General features: G+C 41.5%; 1 protein-coding gene across 5 annotated transcripts in view; it reads right to left on the bottom strand.

Annotated features, from left to right (window-relative positions):
* Positions 1–27,678, bottom strand: part of grid2 (glutamate receptor, ionotropic, delta 2) — a 357,135-nt gene that overhangs the window by 184,397 nt on the left and 145,060 nt on the right. The window lies entirely within an intron of this gene.

Below are 27,678 nucleotides of genomic sequence, written 5' to 3' on the forward strand. Positions count from 1 at the left end.
TACACCTTTACAAAACTTTTTTGCGAATGCAAATTTATTTTATGCTTTTACAAATGTTATCCTGCGCATGCAAATCTTTTAGGCATAATTTTACCTTCATATTAAACAAACACTCGCTGTGATTTTGTTTGAGCGCGAGCCAAATTACTCTTCATTTCCAATGAGCTCCTCTTGTCATTTGGGAGCGGTACCTCAGTTGTACGCGCTAATCTCTAAGGTTGCCATGTTTGGATGAAAACAGATTTGTGAGGGGTTCAACAAATGTCAAGATAGATATCTCATATCAGCAAAACAAGACCGAAAGGTACAGCTTCAAATATTAAAGCCGGAAATTTAAACTGGAATAAACCATCGGGTGCTTCCTGGAATGAGGGGAAAAATAAACAGCCATCGATCATAACATTGGCTTCATTTCGAACCCTGCCAACAGGTGTCCCGGGGGGATCTCTTCGTTTATTACGAGGACGTTTCGGAGCGGATCGTCTGATGGGATTGGATTATATCAGGTGATGTGCCAGTCAGAAATAAATCCCCTTTTCTCTTGTGTAAAGGCTTTTAAACAGAACTTTTCTCTCAATAAACTGAGGAGCTTTTAATTTGTTTGGAAAATGAATTGTAATTCGTCAGTGCTAATTGTATTTCCAACACACTTTTCTGGGTAATTTGATAAAGAAAACAAGAAAGAAAAAACACAAAAAGGTGTTAAGATAAAGCGGTCGGTATGAAGCTGTTTAACAGAAGAAAACATGATTGAGTTGAGAAACTCAAGTACATCCACACATCCAAATCATGTACTATGAGTAAAGCCTGTGTTAAGAATTAAATGAAAGTCTAGCATATAAAACAGCTAGTGCATGCATCGGTCAATTACACACATTACAAAGAGCAATAAAACACTAGACGTTACATACGCTCTGCTGAAAATACTCAAAAATCCTGGATAATAGCCACACTGTAAAAAATGATTCTGTGTCGTAGTAGATTTCATGAAATTAATTGAGTAAACTTGACTTAATACAATTGTGTCCTTGTTTTTTTTAACCAAAATTTAAGTTAAAATGATAGAAATATCTTGGAATTCTAAATGCACAAATAATTGAGTGAATTCAACTTAATTTTATCATGTTCAACCCACTTAAAATTGGATAAAGGATCTTTATTTAATTATTTTGTGGTGGAACTACATGCATTATTTAAGTTAATTTCCCTAACTGAGCAGTGAATTTAGAGTTCCCAGCATACTCTGCATGCGACAGCATTAGGAGAGTCATTTTTGTGAAAAAGTGCTATTTTATGTGCTTTAGAATAAAATGAAAGACTTGATAGTGTTTATTGTTCAGTTGTCTTTAAGATTTAGAAGATATTCTGTTTGTATTTCTGAGTTTCGTGGTTACCATCTTTCAGAAGAGTGGTGCTTGTGCTTAGTTTGTGGGAGAGCTCAAGCTGTTTGTTTTTTCCACACAGTGAACAGTAATGCTGCTAATGTCAGTACTGAGTCAACTCTCAGTTTACTTGTACATCATATATGTTATAAACAATAATAAATGTTAAACTGAAGTTAAAAAAGTTCAAGAAGTTATCTCCAATGTTCAAATTAGTATTTCTTCTTGATTTTTTAAAGTTTATCATGTGACGTGCTTAAATATTTTAGGTAATTTTACTTGATTTATTCGTGGAATATTGCGTTAAAAATATGCTTTAAAGTACTTAAAAATATTTTGTGTAATGCTGTTACCTTAATTTTTTTAAGTAAATAGCTGTGTCATTTTTTACAGTGCACGACACAGTTTTAGCACAGATTAATTGTGTAAAACCGTAAACATGGTGTATAGATTAGAGAGATTCTCACAGATTAAATAGCGCAAAACAAACACGAAACAGATGGCGATGACGGGAAGTTCGGCAGGGTGCTGTGCATTACCGTGTGGAAAATCCTGTTGTTGGGCAACCATTTGCAAACATTTAACAGACGCCAACTGAGAATAAGAATCATTAAACCCAAGGTGTCTGTGCACATTAAAGAACGGGCGTATCATACGCAACGCGTGCAGAAGTAATGCATGTGGTCACGCCGTGGCAGGAATACTGAGGATCTTTTCCAGCAGCTGGCAAAGCTGGTGGACCAGGTGTGTTGAGCTAGTTCAAATTTGCTCAGACATCCTTTCATAGCCAAGAATCATGCTACCTGCAGGTGACTAATTAAACCCAGAGTTAGTGGTGAACACAAGGCCAAAACATTGGACGGTGTGCTGGTGATGACACTGATGATCAGAAAAAAACTATTTTTAGTGAAAAAACTATTCGTATCTAAACAACCTATGAAAAAACTTGCAGGATCGGAAAAAACTATTAGTATCCAAATAACGTCTGAAAAAATTCACCAGACCGAAAAAAAACGATTAGTATCTAAATAACATCTGAAAAAACTCACAAAATCGGAAAAAACTATTTGTATCTAAATAACATCTGAAAAAATTCACCAGACCGAAAAAAACGATTAGTATCTAAATAACATCTGAAAAAACTCACAAAATCGGAAAAACGATTAGTATCTAAATAACATCTGAAAAACTCACAAAATCGGAAAAAACTATTCGTATCTAAATAACACCTGAAAAACTCACAACATCGGAAAAACGATTAGTATCTAAATAACATCTGAAAAACTCACAAAATCGGAAAAAACTATTCGAATCTAAATAACATCTGAAAAACTCACAAAATCGGAAAAAACGATTAGTATCTAAATAACATCGGAAAAAACTCACAAAATCGAAAAAAAACGTACTCGGTTACTAACGTAACCTCGGTTCCCTGAGATACGGGAACGAGTACTGCGTAGCAGGACGCTATGGGGGAAAACTCCTTTTTCTCCGATGACTGAAGCTTTAAAATAACGCAGTGAATACTGCACGGCCATTGGTGCTTGCAAAGTAAAACTTTGAGCCAATGGCAGCGAAGCTGCACGGACCTATGGCGATGGTGCCCGCCAAAATGGGCGGGGCTTATGGCTATATAAGCAGACACATCACCGTAGGGTCCTCAGGTTACTTCGACTGAAGCGACGACCATATGCAGCTTGTAAGCACGGCCAGGAACGCAGTACTCGTTCCCGTATCTCAGGGAACCGAGGTTACGTTAGTAACCGAGTACGTTCCCTATCGATACTTCACTCGTACTGCGTAGCAGGACGCTATGGGGAACCAGTATAATCCCGCCGTGCTACAAGTGGAACGAAAACATCATATAATCCCGAAGCCGTGGCTCGAGGATAGGTATGGGGCAGGGAATCCTGTGGAAGGTGGAAAAGCCAAGATAATAGGTGGCCTAATCCGGTTAATCGTCCCAGTAGTGTGCTAGGTGCTGGTGTGGTTGAGGGCAACCCCAGCCCAGCAGTAGTCTTAAGCAGAAAGGACCCGGGCCTGTAAGGCCGGAACGTCCAGACTGTAGAATCTGGTAAATATGGAAGGCGAAGCCCAGCAGGCAGCCGCACAAATATCCGCTATGGAGACTCCGCTAGACCATGCCCAGGAAGAGGCGACACCTCTAGTAGAATGGGCTCTAACTCCCGTGGGGCATAGAAGGCCCAAGGAAGAGTATGCCAGCGCGATAGCCTCAATTATCCATTTAGATAGTCTATGCTTCGTGACTGGAGACCCTCTGGTGCGGTTGCCAAAGCAGACAAAAAGCTGTTCCGACTGCCTGAATGGGGCGGAACGCTCAATGTAGATCTTAAGCGCTCTGACTGGACAGAGCAGATTCAGCTCCGGGTCCTGCTCGGAGGAGGGGAGCGCGGAAAGTGTCACTACCTGTGCTCTAAATGGAGTAGAGAGCACCTTAGGTACGTAACCATGTCTAGGTTTGAGGACTACCTTAGAGTTGTCAGGCCCAAACTCAAGACAGGAGGGGCTCACAGAGAGCGCCTGTAGATCGCCCACACGTTTTACCGATGCTAATGCTAGCAGCAGAGCGGTTTTAAGTGTTAGGAGGACGGAGGTCCGCAGACTGTAGAGGCTCGAAGGAAGGGCCCTTCAGAGCTCTCAACACCGTGGGCAGATCCCATATGGGAATGGTGAGGGGGGCGTAGCCGCCTGGAACCCTTCAAGAAACGAATGACCAAGTCATTCTTTCCCACTCCTTGGCCCGCTATGGGGGCATGAGAGGCTGCAATTGCTGCCACATAGACCTTGAGCGTGGAAGGGGAGCGGCCCTTATCCAACAGCTCTTGTAGGAAGGACAGAATTAGTGATATGTCACAGGATTCTGGGTCTGCGCCGCGGGTTGTACACCAGGTGGAGAAGACAGACCACTTGAGGTTATAGAGTCGTCTAGTAGACGGAGCTCTAGCCTGTGATATTGTGTTCATGACACTCTCGGGGAGGACCGTAGGCTCCCGTCGAGAGGCCAAAGGTGCAGAGCCCACAGCTCTGGCTGGGGGTGCCAAATCGTGTTGCCTGCCTGAGAGAGGAGGTCCCGTCTCAGGGGAATAGGCCACGGGGCTGCTACGAGCAGCTGAGACAGTTGCGCAACCCAGGGCTGGTTCTTCCAGAGTGGGGCTACGAACAGCACCTTGTGCGCCTGTTCTCTGATCCTCCTGATCGTCTGTGGTATGAGAGCGATCGGGGGGAAGGCATAGAGGAGCCGGTTGGGCCAGTTGTGGGCCAAGGCATCCCTGTCCTTCGAAAAATAGGTTGGGCAATGAGTGTTGTCTTTGGAGGCAAAAAGGTCGATTTCTGCCTTGCCGAAGACTTCCCAAATTTTCTGAACCGACTTGGGGTGGAGCGTCCATTCCTCTGAAGGGACGTTGTTCCGAGATAGCATATCTGCTCCCTGGTTCAGTCTGCCTGGCACATGAGTTGCCCTTAGTGAGCGCAGATTGCACTGAGCCCATTCCAAGAGGCAAAGTACCAGGGAGAAAAGGCGTCTTGAGGAGAGGCCTCCCTGGTGATTTATGTAGGACACCACTGTCATGCTGTCTGATCGGACTAAGACGTGGCGTTCCCGTAAGACCGGCAGGAAGTGGCGAAGAGCCAGCCATACTGCCTGCATTTCTAGGCAGTTGATGTGCAGGCCCCTTTCCTGAATCGACCAGTGGCCGAAGGCCGGTGTGCCATCGCACAGAGCCCCCCAACCCGTTTTGGAGGCGTCTGTAGTGACCACCTTTCGTCTGCATGTGGTGCCCAGGGGCACACCCTGCTCCAACCAAAGAGGATCCCTCCATGGGGCTAGAGCTGTTACGCAGACCTGATCCACCCAGATGCGTAGGCGTCCGAGACGCCAAGCGTGAGGCGGAACTCTCGGTTTCAGCCAGTACTGCAGAGGACGCATCCGAAGAACACCCAACTGCAGTACTTGAGATGCGGAGGCCATGAGACCCAGCATCTTCTGAAACGCCTTGAGGGAGCGTGACGCTCCGGGCGTAAAAGAGGCCGAGAGCTGCTGAATGGCTAGGGCACGGTCTGGCGTGATTCTGGCTGTCAGACGGTTCGAATCGAAAACCGCCCCCAGGAACGAAATCCGTTGGCTGGGGGACAGAGCGCTTTTGGCGAGGTTGATTCTGAGTCCCAGGCATTCCAGGTGACTGAGGAGGAGGGACCTGTGGGACCTTAGCTCTTCCTCTGACTGTGCTAGAACAAGCCAGTCGTCGAGGTAGTTCAGAATGCGGATTCCCGTCTGCCTGAGAGGGGATAGAGCCGCGTACATGCACTTCGTGAAAGTGCGGGGAGCTAGAGACAGTCCAAATGGAAGGACCATGTATTGATATGCAACCCCTTCGTAGGCGAATCTCAAGAATCGTCTGTGATGGGGGGCTATCTGGATGTGGAAGTATGCGTCTTTCAGATCCAGGGAGAAGAACCAGTCCCCTGGGTATATCTGCGAGAGGATCTGTTTCAGTGTAATCATTCTGAAACGCCGTTTCATAAGGGCGCGGTTCAGATGTCTGAGATCGAGGATGGGGCGGAGACCGCCATCCCTTTTGGGTACGAGGAAGTAGCGGCTGTAAAAGCCCGACTCGGTTTGGTCTGGAGGAACCGGTTCTATGGCTCCTTTGTCCAGTAAGTTCACCAACTCCGTGCGCAGAACGTGTGAACTCGCGCTCTGGACTCGGGTGGTGATCATCCCGCGGAAACGCGGGGGTCTGCGAGCGAACTGGAGTGAATATCCTTGAGATATTATTCCCATTACCCAATCCGATATCCCGGGGATGGCCCGCCAGGCCGTGTTGAATGCATTGGGGAGGTATGCCGCCTTTCGGGGGCTTGACTCCTGTGGACAGTGGAAGAGGAAGGTTGCTCTTTTTCTGACAATGTTTGTGTTTTATATAAGTGCCCGCTATAACAGCGGTGGGTTGTGCGGGCGTTAGAACAGACCCGGCATTCACATTTTGAAACAAAAACACATTTTCGCCGGCACCTGGAACAGAACGAGGTGTTTGGGCGAACAAAATAGCCTTCTTTGAAGGAGGTCCAGCCGCAGCGAGACACGGTCCCTTCCTCTTCCTTTCCTCGGTCTCAGGATGGTGCCTGAGGTGCAGGGTCCAGCGTGATTTTTGGCCGGGATCCCTGACGCTGAGGGTAACGTCTCCCGGAGCGAGATCGTTGACGCGTCTCAGCTCCTGTTACCTTCTGGGCAGCGGGGGGCGTGGCCTTCACCGGCTGCTGAGTTGGTGTTGGCTTGGGGCGAGCCGACGCAGGTCTGGACCCGGGTCTCTTGGGCAGGAAGTGCTTCATGGCCTGCGAAGATTTCTGCGCTGCGGTGAAGCGTTCCGCAAAACCCTCCACTGCTGGTCCGAAGAGGCCGGTAGCGGATATTGGAGCATCGAGGAAGGGGACCTTGTCTGCTTCCTTGATCTCTGTAAGCGTCAGCCACAGACGGCGCTCGAGCACCACAAGACTGGCCATCGATCTGCCTATCGCCTGGGCCGTGGCCTTGGTGGCGCGTAGGGCGAGATCCGTCGCACTCCGCAGCTCTTTGAAGGGCGCGATATCTGTACCGGACCCGTCCATGCCCTGGAGGAGTTTGGCCTGGTACACTTGAAGCACTGCCATGGAATGTAGTGCTGAAGCCGCCTGGCCGGCGGACGAGAATGCCAGGGCCGAGGCCGAGGTGGTTTTGCATGGCTTGGAGGGATGGGTCGCTTTTGCCGTCCAACCGATGGCCGAGGGCGGACACAGATGTGCGGCCACCGACTCATCCAGGGGAGGTAGCTTCTGATATCCTTTTTCTTCCACGCCGTCGACCGAGGTGAGAGCGGAGGAAGAAGAGGGTCGTAGACGGGCTGAGTAGGGAGCGCGCCATGACCTGGTGAGTTCATCATGAACCTCCGGGAAGAACGGTGAAGTTCGTTGACGAGGGGCTTGGCGGCGCCCCGGCAGGAACCATTCGTCCAGGCGGCTGCGAGCGGGTTCCTCCGGAGAGGACCACTCTAAGCCCAGCTCCTCCACAGGCTTAGTAAGGACCCGGAAAAGCTCGGAATCCAGACCCGGCGCGGGTTCGCTGTGCTCTATAGACGGTAGGGGGGTGGGGTAGAAAGCCGAGCCCGACAGCTCCTCCCCGTCTGAAGCCGCTAACGACATGCTGTCGTCTTCTTCGAATTCACTTCCGCCAAACGAGACCATGCCGCCGGCGGACGCTGGTCGGCTTGGGAGAAACGAACCGGCGAATTTTCTCTCTGTGGAGAAGGCGAGGCACGCCGAGGGGACGTGAGCTCGCGCTTCCCCGAGCGCTTAGTTCCTCTACCCCACTGCTTCGTCTCCGTAGAGTGAAGCGGGAGGGATCGAGAAGCGGATTCGCTCTCTGAGAAGAAAGCTATCCGTGAGCGCAGAGAGGAGAGACTCACGTTCTCGCAATGAGGGCATTCCATCTCTCTGAGTGCGTCTTGAGCATGGGAAACTCCCAAACATGAGACGCACTCGCCGTGACCATCAGCGGCATGCAGGGATATCCCACACGAATGACAGTGACGGCGCGGCATTTGCAACAACGCCGCAGGAAATTTGCTCATAGAAAAATTGCTCTTTTAGAGTTCGCCGGATGGCGGCAGAGAACAGGAACCGGCGCTGCTGAGACCAGCGAATCGCTGAGCAGAGAGGTCCAGTCCGCTGCAGTGCTTTTTCCGACGGCGAAGCTATCAGTCCGAGTAGCGAGGTAGAAGTCGTCGCTGAAGGAGAAGAAATCTGAGGACCCTACGGTGATGTGTCTGCTTATATAGCCATAAGCCCCGCCCATTTTGGCGGGCACCATCACCATAGGTCCGTGCAGCTTCGCTGCCATTGGCTCAAAGTTTTACTTTGCAAGCACCAATGGCCGTGCAGTATTCACTGCGTTATTGTAAAGCTTCAGTCATCGGAGAAAAAGGAGTTTTCCCCCATGGCGTCCTGCTACGCAGTACGAGTGAAGTATCGATAGGGAACTATTAGTATCCAAATAACATCTGAAAAAAACTCACAAAATCGGAAAAAAACTATTTGTATCTAAATAACATCTGAAAAACTCACAAGATCGGAAAAACGATTAGTATCTAAATAACATCTGAAAAACTCACAAAATCGGAAAAATCGATTAGTATCTAAATAACATCTGAAAAAACTCACAAAATCTGAAAAAAACTATTTCTATCTAAATAACATCTGAAAAACTCACAAGTTCGGAAAAACGATTAGTATCTAAATAACATCTGAAAAACTCACAACATCGGAAAAATCGATTAGTATCTAAATAACATCTGAAAAAAACTCACAAAATCTGAAAAAAACTATTTCTATCTAAATAACATCTGAAAAACTCACAAGTTCGGAAAAAAATTATCTAAATAGCTTCTGAAAAAAGTCAATTGACTGAAAAAAATATCTAAATAACATCTGACATACACTGTACAGAAATTCACAGAATGGACAAGACAACATAGTTTTACAGGAATTCGTAACTATTTTACTATGTGTCCAATCCGCATAAATTTGTACAATCTTCTTTGTAGTTTTTAGTATGATTTGCTTTCGCGCCAGTGGCGTTAAGATTACGAGTGGGGTTAGGGGAGAGGCTTTGGTATCGCTGTTTTCTTAGAAACATACGTTTTTGTATGATCCACATCACACACATTCATACAAATTAGCTACCTTGTAAAGCAGGTTTGACAAGATACTGCTTTATTTTCCTTAGCGCTGAGATTTTTATGCCTCTCTGGTCAGATATGAGCATTATTGATTTGTCATTATCTTTAAATATACAGCGCTTTGATCCGCATTAAACTGTCAAGATCACCTTCTAATTGGAATAAATTTTGCTGACTTTTGATAAGTGATAATTAAGCGGTTAAACGTATTCATTATTTTATTCTGTGTGGGATTATAATGATTTGCTTTGAGAACATATCAATGGTAGGTCAGCAGATCTAAGCCATTTAGAGGTTAGGTTGTTGACAGGGTTTTAAATCAATCTGTAAACATGAAATCGTTAATTCATTTCCTGTATACTAATTATTATAAAGCATGTTGGCTAAAACTTTTAATCAGATGTTTGAATTACCTTTAGTAACAGACTTGAAGCAAATGACTGCCATCTAAAAAAGGATGCAAAGATCCTCATTAGATTATTCACCAGAAAGAGTGAGAAAATGATCCGTGAGGGTATTTTTTGCATGTAACAATAAGTCAAAATTATCTTCATCAATGTAATTATCCTGTGCTTCCTCATGCCGGTGGTCTGCCGTACCCCAGTATCACAGATATACTCTTCCCCAGCTGGGAAGAAAATGGCCGTGTGGGAAGAAGTATTGTTAGAAGACAACAAAGAATTTGTACCAAGAGGGAATTTTTTCCTTTCTGCTGATACAGAGGCAGTTAAGATTGAGACAAAAGTGAAGGCTGCTCGATTTGATTTGATGTGTGTGAGGGAAACGACACGTACATCAGTGACTTTCATGGATTTTATGTCAATAACTGGGATTTACATTCAGCACTGAAGAACTGCAGAAAAAAGCTCCTGGGAGTATTTTGTTGTTGTGACGCTAAACAGATTATGGTCAGATATTAGACGTTTATCTTGAAAATTCCTACAATGTCAGGAAAAAATAACAAAACTGCAATTTTTACCCTTAAGGGTTCCTTTTTGTACCTCTACAGGTATATGAAACATAAAATGTTCTACCTTTAAAGGTACAGTTAAAAGGGGTGCAACATTTTATGTTTTGTGCAAAGGGGAACCCTTAAAGGGACGGTTCACCCCCCAAAAAATTCTGTCATCATTAAATCACACTCATGTCATTAAAAACCTGTATATGACTTAATCTGTGGAACACAAAAGACAATATTTTGAGAAATGTCTCAGTGGTTTTGTGTTCATACAATGGAAATCAATGGGGTCCAGTGTTGTTGGGTTACCAGCGTTCAAAATATCTTGTTTTGTGTTCTGCAGGTTCGGAATGACATAAAAATGAATAAATAATGAAAGAATTGTCCTTTTTTGGGCTATAAAGGTACAGCGATAATAAAGGTAAAAAAACAATTCTGGGAGACAAAATGTTATAATGCTAGTATCTTCAATATTTTGAGGTGAACTCCTCAAAGACTGACGTCTTTACCTACTGCAAAGAGGTGCAGTATATTAGGTAAGTCTTTAAAATATAAAAGGCCTGACTTTGTTGTGTCCTACAGAGTCAGAAGACAGATCCCTAACAGTAAAGCAAGTGAATTTCTGCAGTTATTATTGTAACAATGAGATTCTTCATTATGTATGGTCCACGGGACAAGGCCAAGATGCTCTCCTTGGTACGTCTCATAAAGCAAAGATCTGACATTGTGATAACAACTTACTTATGGCAGGTTGAGTTTAATATTCTAATTCTTGTAAATGTTTATTTGAAGAACCACCAGGCCCTGACTTCCCATAAACAATCAATTTAAATGTGTATATGTGTGTGTGAGAACGTGTGCGTCTCTCAATGAAACATGCAGGCACTCTTTCTCCTTCCTGCTGTGCTGTAGGATTCATAAATCAGAGCAGTGACATGAAACTGCACTTTTATTCGTCTTCTTATGGCTGTCATCATTACCATTCTAAGCTAAGGCACACGGCTCCCACTCCTACATCGTTTATCACCCGTCTGCTTTTCTCTCTATTGCCTTTTGTCTCTCTCCATCTCCTCTACCACCTCCTTTTCCTCCACAGGAAGTTATGTCATACTTAGAGAAGTTTGTCTGCGAAAAGCCTTAAAGGGATAGTGCATCAGCAATGGAATTTCTGGGGTCATTAACTTATTGTTTTTGGAGAGGACTTATTCTTTGGAAAACACAAGAGGAGAATTTTAAAGAATTTCTTAATTTTATACGCAATAAAAAGGGGAACTGAGGCTGTGAAAACTCACGGAATGGCTCTAATATTAAAGTATCATAAAAGCGGCCCAAATAACTGTTGCACTATATTTCAGTTCCTGTAATGTCGTACAGTAGTTTTGTGTGAAAACAGACTGAAACTAATTTAATAAAAAGTTAGAGTAAAGAGTAATTCCATGCAAATGTCAACCTTAAGATGAAAAGGTTTTCACCATATTCTGATGGTCAGAAGTCTGTATTTGGTGGTATAAATACCCATGTGAAGTCTTAGGCCCGGTTTCACAGACAAGGCTTAAGACTTGTTCCAGACTAAAATAAAAGTTTGAGCTGTCTTAACTGAAAATAAATTGCTCTGACATATCTTAAAATATGTCATTGCCATCGTTTGTCACAAGATGCACACCAGTAATATTTTTATCAAAGGCATTTTAATAAATATTATTAAATTAAAGATATTATAATTTAACTAAGGCATAGTCCTGGCTTAAGCTAAGCCTTGTCTGGGAAACTGGTCTTTTAATTTTTAGAGCATTTTCGTGTTTTTAAAGCATAGTTTTCCAAAGTCGGGTAAGTGAATTGTCACATCCATAACACAAGTGTCACATCCATAACGGTCCAAATAATCGGGCACATGAAAATTTAAATAAAATAACTGCTTTATGTTCTATAAAGAGCCATCCATTCTATTTATTGGGTATTATTGCTTCTGGTTTGTACATTTTAATTCACAGAAATCCTAGTATGTTGTTTCTCGAAAATGTGCATGCTTTTTTTTGTCACATCGAAAACGCATTAATTTTTCTCACTTTTAAAATAGAATACTTGTGCATGTAGCAATATTTTTAGACGTTTTGACTCTGCAAAAACTGAGCATTTTGCAAAAACTGAGCATTTTGTCTTGTTTTCTAGTAAAAACATAAAAAAGATTCTTATATCACGATACATTCCCTTGACAAGGAAAGTTACCCAAGATATTTAGTCTTGTTTTATGAAAAACAAATACAGGAATTAAGTTAGCTTATAATTAAAACATAAATATAAACAGATGATTCAATATACTGGTAAAAATACATTCTGTGAGATTTTATGTTTAAAGTTTTTCCAAAAATGTCACATCAATAATGCTAGAATACACTCAATGCATGGAGTGCTGCCTACGTATTTCCGGTAAAATCTCAGGGGGCGGGAAAGCTTCTGGGTTGTATTCACCCATAGCAAATGTGCTTTACCAGCGCTCGTTTTGGGGGGAATTAACGTGTAATATAGATTAGTGAAATACATCGTATTGTTAAAATACTATATATTAAACATGTAATGGTGCTATAATACAAAACTTTAGTTTAGTCATGACCTGCAGCCATTAAATACACACATGACTGTGGTTCCGTCAGGCATGGCTGTGTCCCGTTTTATGAAGCTTCACAGAGATTTAATAATGTTCCGAGCATGGATTTACTTTATTACACATAAGGATTTAAACCTTAACTGGTACTACAGTTTGTTGTCATCACGTTAAGAGTGCAGATGTGATTGAGCCACAGCACGTCAGCTACTGAAGATCATATGGTCTATTGGTGAAAGCGCTAGCGTTAGCTAATGCTAAAGAATAAACGTAACACTGGATACATTAATTTGGTTTTATTTGTACAAATTGTAATGTAAATAAAAATAACGTAAATATATAGGCTACTTATGACATTTCTGTACTGTACGTAATATGCATTATATGTGCTTGTGCAGTCATCCATATCTTAGTTCTTAGTGTGTACTTTTTTGTGTGTAACTAAAATGTCTTTGTATGCAGCTGTGACATGACAATAAAGATATTCTATTTTCAAAATGTGATCCATTAATGTAAGCTTGTATATAATAACTGATACACAGAAATTGTCAGGTAAAATGCAAATACAAAAACTATTAAATACGTCAAAAAAATGCTTTTGATTTAAATAAGGTTTCATATTGGAATATTGTAAAGTAAAATATTTAAAATGATTAAAATGAATGGACTATATGAAATTCTCATAATACACAGTAAAAATGCTCACTACTATTTCAAAAGATGTCCCTGTTCTTCTCGTGTTATCCCGGCTCTTAACTATTTCTCATATTTCTTGTGGTTAACAGTATGACTTTGTCTGTGATCCTTGGAAAACTTCACAAAATTTAAACAATAAATTGAAGCTTTAGGTCACAGCTATCCTTTGGTGTGTCCTGCTCCTAAACTTTGTGTCTTCTCTGACTTCATCATAATTCTGAAACATGTCGTCCTCTCCCTGATTTCCTGTCATCTGATTCTGACTGGGAGCTGAGAAAATACATATAGCCTAGTATTAGTGATTTGATTAATGATATTCGTAACATAACAATGGGAGGTAAGTGAGAACGATATCATTTATAAAAAAAATCAATGTCATCAACTTAAGGTGAATTGTGTAACAAATTAAAAACCGATTCAGTATTTAAACAATATTTATACCCTTTAAAAGCCAAGCGATGTCTGTTTCTTTACAGCAAACCTGCATATTAGAGCCATATGACAGATGTGTCTTACCGGGAACTGTGTTATTGATATCTGGTCAGACTCATACAAATTTGTTGTTTAAAGGTAAAGATATTTAAGGGCTGAAAATCGTTGATAAACTCGGTGTAAAGATGATGTCATTCAGTGTTATCCAGCCTTAACGTTACGTGCTACGTGCTAATAGCAATAGCATCCAAGCTGTCCATGTATTTTTAAACGGATAGTTTAAAGTACTTCTCTATTTTACTTGACAGGGGAGCAGCTGACAGTATCACAATGCTGACGAACATCATTTATTGTAATCCGGCGAACTTTGTGTAAGCAACGAGTACAAATATTCATCTTCTCCTCTGTCATGTTCACAGCTCTAGGTAGAGATGAATGGCTTCCAGTGGGACAGCGGATGTGTTTTCTCCCCTTGAGTGTAAACGCGGAAGCAGCCGTGCATTGAGTGCATTGTCCCACTGATAATCTTCACCTGCTACAATTGAATCACTGAGTAATTGAGAACCAGGCCTGATTTTTCAATCGGTCCTGTAAACTTCAACAACAAATTCATCAAAACAGATCAGACTTGTTCATTAACAGGATGCCTATACTGTTTTTAGGTTTTTGAGTGCACTTTTTCTTTAACTGTATTAGTCACAACTTAATTATATCTTTAAGCACCCACTTTATTTTTGTCCACCACGAGATGCGCACAGATACCTCATAAAGGCAATTAAAATCTATCCTCGCGTATATTTTACAGCCATGAAAACATCTGCATCCATTTAAAGTTGCGGTGGATAAGAAAATAATAGTCTTTATTAGTACACAGTCTCCGATAATAACACACAAGATGCTGAAGGTTTGCCCGCAGATTTCCAACACTACTCATAATTACTCAACTAATAGCAGCACAGGATCTTTACAGCCTCTTTGATGCTTCCAGAGGGCCTTTCATCCACAGGGGACATCGGGTTCAGGAAGTTCTGCTTTTGGTATGAATCATTTTAGCGCAATGCCTCATTTTATCTGCCAGATCTGACTACCGGTTTCACAGCGCTCACGCCAGACCCTAGAGATGGAACAACACAACAATCGGTCCTTGGAGAATTTGCCAGCCAGCACACCACCTCACTCGTTAATTACTTAATTAAACTAATGAGTTGGCGAGAAGTGAAAGAGCTTCAAAACAGAGTGTCATCTCAACACTGGGAGTATGCATCTCTCTACCGCTAATCTCTGTGGACCACTCTAATCATTAGAAAGACAAAAAAAAGAAACGGGACTCATCAGACAGACGCTTTGCGCTGTAAACGATTCCGCATGTGCCAAAACAAAGCATAGGCGAGAAATAATTTTGTGCACGAGATGGGCGAATTTGTTTATTATCGGGCGTCTTTGTGAAGCGGGTGTTCTGATGGGAGTGCTTAAATATTCATGCAACATGCTAGAGAGCATGGCATCACATGAATCATGTGTAGAGATTACAATGATCTTATTTAACAAAGCACAAGCAGTTTGAGCATACGGTTGACTTTGTACACAAATAAACAAACATAATACGCGCAATTAGTCTCTAAATAGTAAGAGGATTTTCAGTCTTTGATGTGTACCTGTGGTGGCGACAGTGCACACCACTGTCAAAATATTATACCGAGGATTACCTTGATACAAAGTACAAGGTAGTATTTTGAAACTACAAAGAAAACACTATAATTTGTCAGATGGTTGGTATACACAAATACTGCACACCAGGGTGAAATAACTCTTTTTAGGAAGCAAAGCCAGTTGTTTCTCTACCTCTGGCCGTGATAAGGGAATTTTAAAAACTGGATTTTCTGGATCTTGTAAAAGCAATATTTCACCCAAAAATGAGATTTTTTTACTCCTTCTCATGTTGTACCAACCATAGTTCTATTAAAGTTCCCTTGCTCTCGAATATTTTCGGACTTACACATGTTCAAACTTCCTGTGTGGAAATGAGACACATGGAGAACGAACAGTGACAAATCAGAGATCTTGGTCCAAATGAGATTTTTGATGGAAATCTTGACTTACAAATGTTGGTACTGTATTGCCCGGTTTCACAGACTTTAAGATGTTTTAAGGTGAGTAATTTTCAGTTAAGACTGCTCAAACATTCATTTTAGTCTGGGATTAGCCTTAAGCCTTATCTGTGAAACCGGGCATATGTCTCTTACATTAGGGCCCAGTTTCACAGACAAGGCTTAGTTTAAGACAGGACTATGCCTTAGTGGAATTAGGATATTTAAGTCGCTTTTATAAAAATGGCTCAGTAAAAAACATTACTGGTGTGCATCTTAAGACAAAGCAACGGCAATGGTATATTTTAAGGTATGTCAGTGCACGTTAATTTCAAATTGAGTGCACGTAAACTCAAACTTTCATTTTAGTTTGGGACCTGTCTTAAAACTTGTCTGTGAAACGGGGCAAAAGCTTCATAGTTTACAGCATAATCCCTTTAAAGGTCCAATGTGTGATTTTTTGGAGGATCAATTGATTTGTTTGTTTTATTCATTCTTAACGCCATTCCATGCAGCATCTCAGGCTATATTCATGCCGAGAACCAGTCAATCCATACATAACTCTGTTCTATAGGAGGATAAATTGACAGAAATGGAATATAATATACATAACTATGTCTTCAGAGGTGTATAAAGACCTTACATAATGAAGCGTTATGTTTGTATTATCTTAGAATGAGCTATTTCTATCGACATACACCACAGGTCCCCATACATGGAATTCACCATGTTGTTTCTACAGTAGCCCTATACGGACAAACTGCTCTACAGAGCGCATTTCATAAATACGTTGTCAGGTACTGTCACGACCGGGGTGTGACAGCGCACAGAAAAACCCAAGTGCAGGGCAGCGGTGGTAAGGAAGACAAGACTTTATTAACAGGGGACAAAACAAAACACCCACAATGGTGTAAAACAATAAAATAAAAATAAACACTTCCCACGAGGAGGATAAACTAAGAGTATAAAATAACAAGACTATGATACGACAGGAACCAAACTAAATAATAAACATGACGCAATGTCGAACAAACTTGAACAAGGCAGGGTAAACAGACAGGAGGAACCAGGCACATTATACAGGGCAGGAACACGATAAACAGGTAATATCCAAACTCACAGGGTATAGCGCGACAAACAAAGTAGTACGAACGAGCACAGGACAATAGACACGAGGGCATCTTAAAGGGGAACTAACAAGAGAAGATAACAATGGGCAGGTGTGGGTAATGAGACACAGGCGGAAAGCTAAACGAGGGAACGAGAGGGGCAGGGCCATAGACAAGACCGGAGACAGCGCATATTATGTCAAGACAACAATAATATGTCTCTCCCCACAGAAAATATTAGGTTCTGTCATGATTCTGCCACTAGGTCAAGAAAAGCAAGACAAGGTGGGACAGAACCATGACATAAGTTATCTACTTCTGCAAAGAAGCAAAAACATGACGACATCTTACATTACATATACTGGTCCTTTAATGGTGTTTTTCTGTTTTATATCTTGGTTGTAAACTGTGAATCTCTATCTATCACTGTATGGAAAAGAAAACTTCATATACACTGTTAATTCAATATAAGCTGGTCATCAGGGTGAGTAAATGATGACAAACATTTAATGTTTTTGGTGACTTACGGTATTTCTTTAAGGTTTCTTCTATTCATTGTCTGTTCTGTATATCCTGCAGTTTTTGTTTAGCTTGTCTGATACCACGCTCGTAAAACATAATTCTGGACTTCCCGAGAAGGCACGCAAGCAGAATGAAGCTCACTCTCACCCCAGTCTCCACCCTCTGGCCTAGCAGTACATGCCATTAATAATGGGAATGATTATACATCCCCCGGGGGTCTTAGCCCACACGCACACATATGCAGACACGCAGAGACCCCCACAGGCTGCTTAATGAGCATCTCACTCTCTGCCTCATCACACCACCACTAGTCGGCCCCTGGCCACAACACATGCAAAAAAGGGATTTATAAAAGGAAAGATTTGAAAATGAACATTTCTGAGCTACTTTTGACTGTGAAAAGCAAACCTTCCTCACATTTCTGGACTCTCCTGTTTATTGCCGTTATACTGGCAAGACTGCAGAACAGGCACTAATGATCAGATAATCAAAGAGAAATAGCTTTAAGATGACATTGTTGAGCTGAGAACCATCTGACTCCAATGTAAGTATCATCTTGATCCTAATGTTTTACCTTCAAAATGTTGAAAAATTGTAAAAAATTAAATTGGTGAAAATCACAGTGATAATGAGATCAAAGTAAATTACTGGCTAATTTTGTGAGATATTCAATGCCAAAAGCATTTCAACCAGCCCGCAGTTGATCTGATTTCTTCTTCTAAAGAAGAAATTAACATATTTTAATGACATTTTAAGCATGACCCACAATGTTTCAACATCTTTTGACCTCTAAAAAAATCAAACACAATGGCTAAACTAAAGTTTTATATATAGTTGTTGCATTCAATATAATTGAACATATATATAACATATAAACATTTATATAGCAAATAACCACAGGGCAGAAAATGATATTAATTTTTTTTATGTTCCAATATATCACTAACAACTCATCCAAACAGCTCTACCTTAGTTTCCGATCCATTCCCAAGAATGAAAACGCACAACTTTGATGGTTTCAAGTGTGTAAGCAGTGGTTCACACAATTTGATTACCCAACATGCAGCAATTAAATTCAAACAACAATACCTATAGTAAAAATAAAATTATAAAAAATAAAAATGATATAAAATAAAATATATTTAATACATCAGAAAACAGGCAAACACCAGAGCCTGTGAATAGCAAGTGTTTTAATTATCAGAATTATTAGCAGATTTATTTGTGCGCATTATAAAATCGTCGCCCATTATGACATCACCACCAATTATAAGATCGTCACTCATTATGACATTGTCGCCCAATACTCCGATGTTGCCCATAATGACATCGCTAATGGTGACATCATAATTTATGACATCATCACTGGCAGAACATTACTCACCCCAGTGACATGAAACATCCTGCACAAAAGGTCTAAACAAAAAATCTAACCAATGTTGCATTCTCACGCAGTATACAGAGGCAGGAAGGCAACAAGGCATTTTTGACATGCTTTGATTACTCTGTGTTATGTCACTGTCCATGATATCCCACAATCCTTTGCGTGCAATGGTTGAAAAACGGTTAGTTGAAAAATGCAGTGAGATGGAGTACATACTTTTATTTTATTTATTATTTTATTTTTTCCCCATTCATTTTTAACTCATTTTATGTGCTGTAGTCAATTAGTTTCATGTCTAAAGCTCACTTGAAGTTGTTCTAGATCATTAGACGTGACATGCCTGTCTGAAACAAGCTACCTTAGAAGGTACTTCCATACAAAAATGACGTTTCATTAGACATTTACAGAGTTTCATGTACTGCTGATCTACAATTGAGACACTGATATGAAAATGGTCTTAAAATGAGTAAAGTCTTCAGTATTACAGTGCATTGAAGTGAACTTTTTTTTTCTTTACGTTTGGACTATAAAACACACAGGAAGGGGTATTTCTTAAACAGTGGAATTGCTCCGGGGTTTCATAACCCCATAACTTTGACAACCCACTGCAGATCGCATAAAGCAGCTTTGGCACGTGTCGACAATACCAGGAGGCAGAAAACAAACTATCCAGGCACCAAACAAAACCAAAGCACAGGAGGAACATAAAATTCAGTTCTTCAGCTAACACTTTGCATTTTTATCGTTATGGTTTTTCTCCATCTTCCTGACCCGGGGCATTGTTTAAAATCACACTTTAAAACGCTGCAGGCTTTTACACCCCTGCACCCACAGCCACTAGAGAGCCGCATTAAAAGGGGGCGGCTGGTGAACGCGGCTATAATACCAAGGGAGACCCACTAATGCATCATATAAATAATATGAATAATGAAATATGATAAAAGCCACAGTCGGGAAAGCAGTACAGCGGTAGTCTTCCCAGCGCCTGCTGCATATTTATTCCGTCCTCATACTGAGCCCTTACGCAGCCACCCGGGGACTAAAGAGATGTTACATTTGGATGAATGTTCATCATCTAACGCGTTCTCCACCTTCCTCTCTCCGTCGATGCCTGCAGACAGCCACGTGGGTGTGGTTTCTATAGAGGAAATGAAAAAGGAAAAATGGACGTCTGTTTGTTCGTTCTTTTCATTTCGCTACTGCGACAACGACCAGTGATGGATTACATTCAGCCCCCGCGCGTCAGCTTTCGTATGGTAGCTTCTGCTCCCTGCATTAACAAAGTACATTTTAATCAACCTAATTACAGTGATCAATATGGAGATTTTATTGTACGTTCGGCCATTAAACCATATTTCATAATGCATAAAAGCAGAGCGTTTTAATATACCTGCAAATAACCGTGTGCTTTTGCTTCAGGTAATAAACTGTTGTGCTAAACCTCCTGGGGTTCCTTCATTGCTTATATATAGACTTGTACCACATGGGGCTGTTTTTCAAGTATCCATTTGTACTCCATGGGCACAGGTAGTCCAAAATACCCAGACTGCACAAACAGACCATAACAGTTTGCTCCAGACACAGAGACTGGGCTCCTTTAAGAATACTTTTAGCACTAAAACGAATGCGTAAAGTGTTCAGTATGAATGCTTAAAGCAGTTTTCTAGTTTGCATCTCTGGTGTCCACCATCTGTCACATCTTTCTGGATGTAGAACTCGATAACCACATTAGACAAGCTATATGCACTGCTGTTTCTCTAACCACAAGAGCCTCAAGCTGTGCGTTTGACTGAATCTGCTGAGAAGACCAGGTCCTGAATAGCAAAGCCCTTTCGCATTCTTTCAAATGCTGTGCTGTTTTTTTCCCCACAGACTGAAAGTTAAATTGTGGAGTATCTCTTGTTTGTAGGTGCCTTACCACAAGTTTTGCAATAAAAAATAGGGACGAGTCAAAATAAATTTCTGTGGTAACCTCCACACAAAGCTAAACCAGCTTTAAAACAAAAACACCCCTTTAAGCTTCATAGGAATAACAATAAGCATCACAAGGGCGTCTTTGGATATCACCTCAAAAACAGACAGAAAACAGCTGGAAAAAAGGGGAGATGAAGCTCACTAGCCTGCTAGAAGACCAAAGGACCCACCATGAACAAGGCCTTGGCATTGAGTCCCTGAGAAACAAAGCGCAATGTACATGTTGACAGAAACTGTCAGTTCTATATCAGTCATTGTCAACTGAAAGATCACCTAGAGCGCAAGACGTGGATTGACATTTACCCGAAGGAGACTCAGTGGTAGTTTCAGTGTCTGCGTGGTTGCCCAAGTGCATGCTGGGAGATGCCAGTTTGAGTGTGTGTGTTCAAATGATTGAGTGCGAGTTGTATAATGCCAGCAGAGGGCTGCAGGACTCCAGAACATGACTGTAGCAGAACATTACAGCCAGAATTGGTTTAAACTGCCCATCTGGGTCATGGTGTATCAGTGCATGTGCGTGTGGAAAACAGTAAAGTGTGAGTAGAGTGTGTGGGTGAGTGAGCCATATGTTGCAGGCGCAGATGTGAGCTGTATCTCAAGTTCAATCCATGTCATTTTCAAAAATGCATGTATAGTGATACTGTACGTGAGCCCTTGTGGATAAGGTTGAACAATATGTGCACATGCTGATTTTGACAGCAATATGCATGCACAGATGCCGACAGGATAAGTGGACAGTATATCCCACTAGCTCCTCTCATGTGAGTTTTTAGCTCCTCCATTATCAAATGCTGAAGAAAATTGTCTTATTAATTATTTCATGGTGAATTAATTATTTACATAAGCTCTTTTAAAAGCTGGAGGAAGTGCAGAAACGGCTGTTGATACTGAGCTGAGTAAAAGTGCAGTGGGGAGTACATAAAAAATGTAAATAAATAAAGCTGAAAAAGCGGTGTTCGATTTTCAGGCCTCAAACAGTATTGATGTCAATACCTGAACGCTTCAGAAGACTAGAACTCACTACAACACAAGCAGATTGCTCCCCACCTCACATACAGTCAAACCCAATGCTGGAAACCAGTCTGTGAAAAAAATCATTTCTAACCCTTAAGGATGTACGGTATGGTAACACTTTACAATAAGGTTGTATTTGTTAACATTAGTCAAAGAATTAGCTAACAATGCGCAATATAGCTTTTCTGCATTTATTATTAGTAATTGCTGAAATGAACAACTTATTTCTAAAGTATTGTTCATTGCTAGTTCATGTTAGCTAATGCATTAACTAATGTTAACAAATACAACCTTATTGTAAAGTGGTACCAGCTATTTTTATGGGATTTTAAGGACACTTAGAAAATATCCCTATACTGACTGACAAAAAAAATCATTTTACTTATAACATCACACACAGTGACAGGCCTCTGTAAATGATCTCAAAAAGGTAAAAAAAAAATAGTTAGCCGGTAAGAACTTTCAGGGACTTTTTGCCAATCAATAATTTTCCATGTTACCACACATACAAGGGTTAGGCACACACAGCCCTGGCCAACGATGATTGACATCTTTGCTTATTATTTGTATATATTACTAGAAAAATAACATTCATGTTGCATGTACTTGTAGTGTAAACTAAAGTTCAACTTTGAGAAGAATTGAAGGAGTCTTGGCAAGAAAGTGCACATAACACATGTGCAAAGCTTATAAATTCAAGGCCCAGGAGAATGAATACAACATATAACCACAAGCGAGAATCAACAAATATTAATAACTGACTAACTTAATAACTAATAAGTGTATGCTTCATTTCCTTTGAGCTTTTTGTTTTTAATGCATTTTTTTGGTATATTCAAACAAAACTCATATTCCCTGATATACGTACTGTAGTTTTTGCAAAATAATTTCGCACAATACAGGTACCAATCGCAATGGTTCAGTGTTTGGTCCATTTTGTACCACACAAATTTTATGCAAATTCTGATGGTTTTAATAAACCTAAGGGAGCATTAAAATCAAATATTGTAAAAATACACCTCCTCAGACATCATGGCTATATGCATTCTCTATTCTTCCAAGCAACATTCGGAAGGGCTATTACCTCAAAACCAGCAGAAACCCTTGTTGACATCATGAAGGTGGAAACGGTGAACATAATGATCAAGTGACTTTCTTTGTTCAAACCAACAGTCTCCTCGACATCACCTGCGAGATACTGTTCACTCCTGCGAGTCCTAAACAGGAGGTGTCTCGATGTGTTCTCAGCCCACGTCCTCTCTCCAGCTCACCTTCTGCCCCATCTCTACAGTACGTCCTGCCTGGTGTCAATGGTGATTTATCAAGCAAGTGGATGACTATTATGGGCAGGCCCGCATGGACCCCCTCCTCTCTGCAAACATCAGAGTTAAATGGAAGACTCCGGCCCACCGTCCGTGCTGATTGGCCCTGACAGGCTCTTTGCCAGCCACTTCCCACCAGGTCCCTGGACAGGTGTGGCATTGTCTCTCTCTTTCGCTAATTCTCATTCTCTATCACTCACCAGGGGCCTGACTCGACTGCCAACACTACGGGCTGAGATTATGGAGCATTTTAGACAGAGGTGTTCTCTGGATCGGTTTAACCTGGTTAAATCTAAACACAGCTCTGTTTGTTTGAGCATCACAGGCCAGCCGGGCATAGCAAGACTGAAAAAACAATGGTGTGTGTTTGACAAATGGTAGAAGTTCAGGAACCCTGTTTGAAAACAATAATTATTGCATTTCCAGTAGGGTAAAGCTAGATGTGTTAAAGATGCCAGAGAATTGTTTTGTTCCGTTTTTATTTCTTCTCTTTTATCATTTTGTTTAATTATTGAAATCAGTTCATGAAAATGACATTGCCTTTCTCTTGAATGTCTACTGTTGACACTTTAAACACTGAAGCTCTGACTGGAATGCATGTCACTGCTCCACAAGGGCAGACTAATACAATTTATATTGTGTTCTTGTTCTATTAGAAGTAATTTAAGGAGGACCTGCAGTATTCAGGTCATTTTACCGCATTATAAAATGAGCTGCATTCAGAAAGGAATCTAGTCCTAATCTTAATCCTTAATGTACCTGATGTTTCATGCAACAAAATACATAAATAAAATCTAGGCCTTGTTCACACTAATAGACCGATTTCACTCCGCTGCCATGTTGAAATCGAAAGCGAGGCAGAGGTGGGATGAAAACCGGATGGACAGATAGACTGCAATGGTTTGGACTACCATCGAGTGTCTGTGACATGAATAAACAAATTATGCTTTAAAAACAACGTTAGATTGGCTGTGTGCGCGAGAATGAAACCTGCTTATGGCAGCTTAAACAGTGACTAATATGTGATGGTACGGCTAAAGTGGTCGAGTAAAATAACTCGTGTGACATGCATCCTATGCTTATATTGTCACATTTAAGATCATAAATCGTTTTAATAACTCTACGTTGGTTGTCCAAACCATTGCAGACTATCTGTCCTTTCGGTTTTCTTCCCACCTCTGCCTCGCTTTCGATTTCAACATGGCGGTGGCGTGAAATCAGTCTAAGTTTTAAGTTGAAAACGCATCTTTTTCTCTCCATTTTGGCCCAGTGTCCACACTAAGACAACGTTTTTGTCAACAAAAACTGAACTTCTGAAAATGCTCTCCATAAAGGGTAAATTTGGTAAAAAAAAAAACTTTTACGGACATTTTCACTCGCTTTTGCAACTTCATATTCTTGTGTAGCAGCAGCTCCACCACATTGTCTGTACATTTATTACAGGAGACATCAGATGAAAACTTCACTTTTTCTGTGTTTACGTGCTATAATCGGGTCCCCGGTGCATCTATCAACCCAGAAAACGTGAAAAATAAGAACCCAGTAAGTTTGTTTTGGTAAGCCTTTCCCTGCAAGCATGTGAGAAATCGAGCCGTTCAGATTTCGCTCCGATTGTGACGTCCAAAGCGGATTTTATTATAATGTTACCGCCCCTTAATCTACACAGTTCCGCCCACCGCGCTCCACCATTGTTGTTTTCACAAGCGACAGCGGTGTATGTGACGCCATGGCTAATCTTCGTGGACCACATGCAATGTAGTCGCTGCACAGAGTCCTAACCTCGGAAGAGACAGGGGTGGATTTATTTTATTTTTAGTGGAAATCCATCAGAAACCATGAGTAAAAACCTGCTTGTTTGCGCGAATCACTTCAAACCAGAGTGCTTTATCAACCTGGGAGAGTACAAGCAGGATTAGTTTCAAAGTTGTTCCTCAAGAGGGATCGAGACCGACTGAACGAGACAAAACTGCCGATGTAAGTAATATTTATCAACAGTCTGAATTGACGTAAATGTACCGTTGTTCAGCTGCGGCAAGCTGTTTGTTTTGCTAATGAACAGGGGCGAACACTGGGGTTAGTTTCGTTTCAAACGTCTCAAATCATTCATCCTTAGGCTGAAAAATCTGTCACAGCAAACTAGCTCTCACGTTGTGCGTGTAACGTTATAAACTAGTCAATGACAAGCGCTAAAATCCATGTAATTCCGCTGAGATCTGCAGTGGATTCCATGGATTTTAGGTAAGCATACACGCACAACGTAAGCGCATAGGATGCGCTGTTTGCTGTGACTTATTTTTTTGTCTCCGGACGAATGATTTGAGACGTTTAAGACGAAACTAACCGCACAGGAATTCAGGAAATATCATTTAGCAAAACCATTGCCACTACACGTGTGTTGTGTTGACACGCTGGACAGAAGGGGGGTGGGGTTCGCTGTAACTCATTATCATTTAAAGAGACATGCACCAAAACGGGTTGCTGCGAGCATAGCTGTTTTTGACGAGGCAAGAAGGGTTTTGTTTACATGGCCATTGAGTGTTTTTAAGCAAAATATGTTCCAGACATTTCATGAAGACCCTAATAAATCATACCAACTTGTTAAAAGAGCTCGTCTGAGGAGACCTTTAAAAGCATTTCCTCTACATTGTCACAACGTTTACTCATGTTCAGTACATGGATGCAAGCGTTTTCAGACGTTTTGTGTATGACATCTTTTTGGAAAAATCCTTGAACAATGCTAGTTTGGACGAGGAGTGCTTTTAAAGGAAAACTCTGTTTTCAAATGTATCTGGATTAAGGTAAACGGATAGCCCTAGTCTCACAAGTATGCCAAAGTGGAATTCGACTGTGTGTAAAACAAATTTGTAACGCGTTAAACAGAGCTAGGAATACCGTATTCCATGCAGGGAGCTGAAAGCATTATCAGATTAACTTCAATAATCTTTTATTAACATATATTAGTTTTTTAATACATGACCATGCAATGGGAAGCATCTGGAGTTCTGTGTAAATCTATGTTTTTCGGCAGTCACAGTTCTGGGCAGACCTACCCTTGAGCACAGGTTGCAACGAATACAAAGAATATCTGTCTTCACAACTTATTCTTGCATCAGTGCTGCTTGAAGGGCAAATACAATTCCTCTGCTCATCTTGTCAAAACTCTGGAATTGAAGCCTCTTTTACTCATTTCAGCAGACACGAGAGATCTGAATTTGAATGTGCACATCAAACATGCCCAGGGGAGCCTCACGGTGCCCCTCATTTCAGCTTCACTCATGCAAAAATCAGTAACCAGACAGATCAGTCTTTATCCCTTCCATTGAGTCCTTGGTGCCACAAGACTTCTAGCCTAAAAATGCCACCGCGTGCAAAGCCTAGGCTGTGCGTAAGGTTTATGTACAGCATATGACACCAGTCACAGCATATGACACCAGTCACAGCATATGCTGAAGACTTTCACATTGTCAGTGGCGCAGCAGGAGGTGCACATGCTCTGACACATTATGACATGCATTTTTATCCTTGGAAAAACATGTACAGACGAATCAAACACAATAAGACCATGAATGTACTGTATGCTGGGGGTGTAAACAACATCAGTTGTTATGTCATGGTTACTTTATAAAGGAATGAATTGGAGCTAACTAACATAGCCTCACTGACTTCTTTCAAAGCTCACATGAGTGCTGGAGGGCGCCCGTTCACCGGTCTGTCTTTAAAATGATCGCATTAACCAGTTCACCACGCAATGCTCAGTGCCTCAGTGATAAAAGACACAAAAAACAAGCTCACGTTCCGGACTATTTGTGTTAGCTCTCTCACATGTTAAACATTTCTGCTTTCATCAAGTCTAAGGGCGTTTGCGTGGAAGCGCCAGACCACAGGGGGCTCAGCCGAGGTAAATGCGGTGTGTCGTCGAGGCCTTTCCTCAGCTTAGATAGCTTTCTCCATTAACATCACATGAGAGCACAGTAAAGGCGCCCTCACTTCCACTGTCTCTCACTGTGGACCGCGCAAACCTCTCGGATGTGTGTTGCCAGGAAACCACATCTCACAGACTGCACGGCACCCAGCTGGGAAACGGGCACACGTAGCCGGAACACATCTGGATGCACCTGACAGGCAGCAGAAGAGCTGGGGAGAGCTAGTCTACATCCCATAGGGAGCTAGTGGGTTTTGTTGTTGTTGTCTCACACAGATGAGGTATGGATGGGTGAGCAAAGGCATCGCTCAATAGCGGGGGTACAACATAAATAAATCAAATTAAAGCAATGGTTCACCCACAAAAATACAAAAGGTGTTATTTTGACAACTTTAATGTATTAATACAAAGATTTATGCTGTTATTTGTTTTCTGTGTATAGCCTACTTTTCTTTTCTGTAAACAACAAACCATCAGTTTGAAATGACCACGAGATATCAAGATCTAAAAAGCACTAAATAAAGCATAATTGAATTCAATTTCA

The sequence above is a fragment of the Triplophysa rosa genome, linkage group LG17 (genome assembly GCF_024868665.1).
Source record: "Triplophysa rosa linkage group LG17, Trosa_1v2, whole genome shotgun sequence".
Classification (NCBI taxonomy): Eukaryota; Metazoa; Chordata; class Actinopteri; order Cypriniformes; family Nemacheilidae; genus Triplophysa; species Triplophysa rosa.